We start from the raw sequence: 5,493 nt of genomic DNA, 5'->3' as shown, positions 1-5,493 counted from the left end.
TGTTTTCCAGGCCCAGACACAAATTCACTTGTCATCACTCGTGTCCTAACAGAGGGAAAAAATACAATGGAAAATCAGATCCCGTGTCACAATGCCACGGGTATAAATAAAATGAAAGGCAAGCCTGACGTCAAGAATGAGGACTCACATTCCACTCCACTTCCTCATCATCAAATATGCAGCTCAGTTTACCCGGTTGGGTGGCGGAAACTGGTTGGTGTAAACAGGTAGGGGCTCTGATGCTGCGGGGACAGCGTCAGAGTGGTCCCACGAGAGACTGAAGTCCCCCAAAGCCAGCTTCACTTCCTGTGCTGGGGGTTTCCTGGGATGTGGCGGCATTCTTGGCAGATGTTACGATTTCTTCCACACATCCCTTCAGCTTCCCCCAGTCTATTTCCTGCCTCTCTAATTTTCCTTCTCAGGGGCAGCCAGTCTGTCCCTTCACAAGATTTCCTGGGCATTGACTGAGGGAACATTGCTCTTCCCGGAGTAGAGAAGGGCGAGGGCAGGTGGGGAGAGCTACAGGGACGGGGCTGGTGTAGATTATACGCTGGTCTCTGTAGCTCCCTTAACTCAAATGTGCCCCTGAAAAGTGGTGTGCAGCTCAGCCTGGGGATATGGATTCATATTTTAAGCATATGATGGACTGCAGTGAGCTAAAGGAACCCCATGGCAAAGAATTCTGCAGTAGAAACATTCTTTCCCACCAAGTTCCCTCTCTGTGAATCTAGCCATTCCTCTATTAGAGCTTTTTCAACATCCCTGTACCCCAAAGCCAAAAACAGATGTGGTCTGGTGTGCAATCTAACACACCTTTGTTGTTGAAGGGCATCTGACTTCAAAGCACACTGAGGAATGGTAACAAGTAGTGCCACACTTATGAATAAACCCATACCTATTAATATAGGTGCCAGGATTGGTACCTGCCATTTTCTGGTTTTCTCTCTTGACTCTTAGGGGTATCAGTGAATCTAGGATAATCATGGAGACTCTTCCAATTCCCTTTCTCCGAGTCAAACACCGAGATGTTAAGTCTTTGCTCTGAAACCACTACACACTCAGCATGAGTCGGTGGAACTTCCTCTGTGCTGGGACCCTTCTGACCCTGGGTGTGCTGAGACGAGCAGGACCCAGCTCTGGATCTCGCTGGTCTCATCTGTGAAGGATGTGATTAGCAGCAGCAAAGTCGAGGGGCAAACAGGGTGGCCTTGGTGTCTAATAGAGAAGTTAACACAGTTCTGGGAATTCCCTGGTTGTCCAGTGATTAGGGCCCCACACTTCCACTGCAGTGGGTCATTAGGTTCTACCTGCTCCTGGCTGCTCGACTGTGCCTGCCTCAGAGGGTGGTGAGCGCTGCGTGGATAACCCATGGAAGGTGCTAGGTCCTGCCTCCCTCTGCCCCACTCTCCAGGGTGAAAGTGAAAGTCACTCAGTAGTGTCCGACTCTTTGCGACTCCATGGACTATACAGTCCATGGAATTCTCCAGGCCAGAATACTGGAATAGGTAGCCTTTCCCTTCTCCAGGGGGATCTTCCCAACCCAGGGATCGAACCCAGGTCTTCCTCATTGCGGGTGAATTCTTTACCAGCTGAGCCACAAGAGAAGCCCAAGAATACTGGAATGGGTAGCCTATCCCTGTTCCAGCGAATCTTCCAGACCCAGGAATCGAACCCGGGTCTCCTGCATTGCAGGCAGATTCTTTACCAGCTGAGCCAACAGGGAAGCCCAGGGTGGGCAGGAAGCAATAAAACAGGAAAGAAGATCACTGCTGTGTATACTTGCACAGTGGTGTTCTTTCTCTCACCCCACCCTACATGCACACACACGTGCAGCCACACACACTCACACAGCCTGGCTGCAGATAAGTGTGATGATTCCAGGACAGTTATTCCACAATGTTATTTTTAGATCCAGATTTCTAACTCTGCTCCCACTCAAGAAGCAGTAGATTAGACTGATAATGGGCTGAACTGGCAACTGGTCATTTTCCTCTCCACGTGCTCTCAGCGGGGCAGGACTTGGTAGGACGCAGGGCTCGGGCATATCTCATTTTATGTCTCCTTCTGGCTGCTGAGGATGGCTCTGTGACCTGAATTCTGGGAGACCTATTTTTAGAAGCCATGATTCTGAGACCATAGGAGGTATTTCCCTTTACCATAAGAATCTCACGAGAGGATGTGGTTCTTCAAAAAAGCGTGCAAGGGGACTTCCTTGGTGGTCCAGTGGCTAAGACTCCTTGCTCCAGTGCAGGGTGCTAGAGTTCGATCCCTAGTCAGGGAACTAGAACCCGCATGCCACAGCAAAGAACTAGTGCAGCCTAATTAAATAGTTTTTTTAAAGTGTGCCAGAGCTGGCCTAGGGCAGAACTGTGCAGGCGAGGTGTCGGCTTCCTCCTGTCATCCCCCTGCTTCCTCTCCCTGGTCTATGTATCCATTCCAAATCCCACTCCTGGCTTCCAGAACCTTCTATGAGAGTCCTTGTCTGTTTTGACACCATCCAAGGTCTCATCCTGGAGAAGGAAATGGCACCCCACTCCAGTACTCTTGCCTGGAGAATCCCATGGAGGGAGGAACCTGGTAGGCTACAGTCCATGGGGTTACAAAGAATCAGACACGACTGAGCAACTTCACTTCAAGGTCTCATCCACCTTACATCTCAAAGCTCAACCTTCCAGTAACCCTTCCCTCCCACACCTGCTCTCTGCTAGATACACTTGGGTTAACCTTGAGGTGAGATGGAGATTTTAAATGAGCTGGTTAAAGGTTGGGGGCTTTTTTGTTTGTTTGGTTTTTGTTATTGTGATAGTTAAGGATGCGAGTTGCTGGCTTCAGACCCACACTAGGGCTCTTGCCCTGCCAGAGAAGGGGATGAAGTAGAAGGCAGGAGCCTTATACTACGCAAAGAGGTTGGATGTTCCACTAACACGCAGCGTTTTGTTCTCCTCCTTTGGCCCTAGCTTGTCCTGGCTCATAAGAACCCAGTGTCAAAATTTCAGGAATTTTGGCCAGATAGCTGTTAAACAGTCATTATTAAAAGTCATATTATGTAGACATACAATTAAATAAAATATATTAAGAATAAGGGTAGTGTTAGTGTTAGGTCACTCAGTCGTGTCCAACTCTTTGCGACCCCATGGCCTATAGCTCACCAGGCTCCTCTGTCCGTGGGATTTTCCAGGCAAGAGTACTGGAGTGGTAGCCGTTTCCTTCTCCAGGGGATCTTCCCAACTTAGAGATCAAACCCAGGTCTCCCACATTGCAGGCAGATTTGTTACCATTTGAGCAACCAGGGAAGCCCAAAATAATGGCAATCGATACTTAAATCTCATCATTTCCTAGTTACTTCATGATGCTCACTCTCATCTATGCACTTGAAGTTATTTACGTCTAATGAGTATGTACGAATACTACATCTGGTGGGTAATTGCACATCTTTTCCCAATTTGGTGTCCAATATCACCACACTGGTAGCTTGAACTCAGCCATGGTGAGTAGGAATACTTATATCAGAGAATCTGGTAAACAGTACGATCAGGGCTGTATTTATTGCCTCTTCTTCCATCATACCAGTTCATGGGCATCCCACTATCTGCCCTCCCTGGGGCTCAGGAGCCCGACCTGCGGTCAGCCAACAGCCTGGATGTTGGGAGAGGTCAGCAGGGTGTCCTCAAAGCTCTCCTGAGCCTTCCCAAAGCCACTCTGCTGGGATAACTTCTGATGCTCTCCCATTGTCCTGCTTTGTCCTCCTCCTACTACAGAGACAGTGGTGCCTGCCCCCATCCCCAAGTCCCATGCTCACAGCCAATCCATTCTGCTTGGAGCGATTCTGGAAGCTCCAGCTCAGTCCTGGGGCAGGCATATATGCAGGCCTGGGGATGGGGCGGGGGTCTGAAGCATGAGATGGGGGAAGCAGCAGCGGGGGAGGGTTTTAGATATAAGGCTACTGCACACACCAGCTCGGTGCATTTGGTCCCACAAGTGGACTTCAGAGCCAGGAGACGAGTGTTTCTCCTCGGTTCTCTGCTCTGAATGTTATTTTTGGCCGACACATACTGGAATCGCTGGGTGAAGGACTGAGCAAGTACAAGGGAACCTGTAACTCTGACCTCTGGATTTCAAGAGAGTTAATTTTCCCTCCGCCCCAGAGTGAGTGGGTCAAAGACCATCATGCTTAGAAGAATATTACGTGTTCTATATGTTACGAAGCCCCGTCACATTTACAATCACAGCCTTTACAAGCACACTGGCAGACGCACAGCACACACATGACTGTCCTGACTGTGAACAAAAGGAGTCAAGATATAGACGCTATCAGACTGAGCAGTGCCCACCTCCCTAGCTTGTAAAAGAGCTGGGATCAGGTCCCACCATGCCAGCTGGTTCTGAAAATGTCCGCCTTACAAAGGCAGGAAGCATGACACGCCAGTTGCTTCACCTGTCAACCATGGAAGCCACCATGGGCTATCCGCTCTCTGTTCCTCCTCCAAGGACTCGCCTGTGAGCTTTCCAGCCGACTCCATGGCACTGAACTATTGAGAGGTTCATCCTGGCCATCTCAACCATTAATTCACCAGAAAGTGAGATTAGAAGCTCACCTTCAGTGTCCTTAACAGATGACACCAGAGTCCAAAGAAGACCACAAGGTCATAGGACCACAAGGCCTCAGTATCCCTGGGGCAAGCCAGAGCTGGTACAGAAGTGCTGCTCGTAACATGGAGTATGGAGCTCCTCACGTGTGCGTTCACATGCCATCCACATATATATGAGACCACGGTTTATTAATTCCTGACTCCAAGACTAGCAGACATCAAGCCTTATTAATTTGGTGGCCAACTGGGCAGAGACTTTGAAGCGGGGAAGGAGAGAGGCCAGCTTTTGCAAAACAGCTGCTTAGCCAGTCCTTGGGTCAGGCCCAAAGAACTGGGGAAAAGAAACTCCTTATTATATCCTTGTAAGTGAGAGTTTTTGTTTGTGTAAACTATGACTGGAAAAATTTGTACCAAACTGTTAGTAGTGATTATTCAAGGGGAAATGATGATTTTTTTTTTAAAGTCCCACCGTCAACAGTTTTCAGCAGATAACAACCTTTATTCAGGGTTCCATATACTTTCAGAAGCACAATCACATCATCTTAAATTTATAAAGCATGCCAACCTTTGCAAACTGTTATTGTCCATTACTTCAATGGAGCCGTGTAAACACAAGAATCCCATCCTTAAATAAACTAAGTCAAAATCTCCCCAAAGACAAGAGAAATATGAGAGAAACATTACAGTAAGGGTGGAGGGATTGCCACACAAGCCATTTCTCCAAGCCCCTCTCTTCCTAAGTTTCTATGTCTGTTTAGGGTCTTCATAATTTTATCTCTGACCCTCTTTTCTATTACAAAACCGAGTTCAGTAGGTATCCTGCTTGTTCCTTCTCTTGGTTTTTATTTACATGCTTGCCTCATGGGTAAAATCAATGGTAAATGGCTAGCTTCAAAAGTAACAC

The sequence above is a fragment of the Ovis aries genome, chromosome 7 (assembly GCF_016772045.2).
Source record: "Ovis aries strain OAR_USU_Benz2616 breed Rambouillet chromosome 7, ARS-UI_Ramb_v3.0, whole genome shotgun sequence".
Classification (NCBI taxonomy): Eukaryota; Metazoa; Chordata; class Mammalia; order Artiodactyla; family Bovidae; genus Ovis; species Ovis aries.
Note: the sequence above shows the minus strand (reverse complement) of the source record.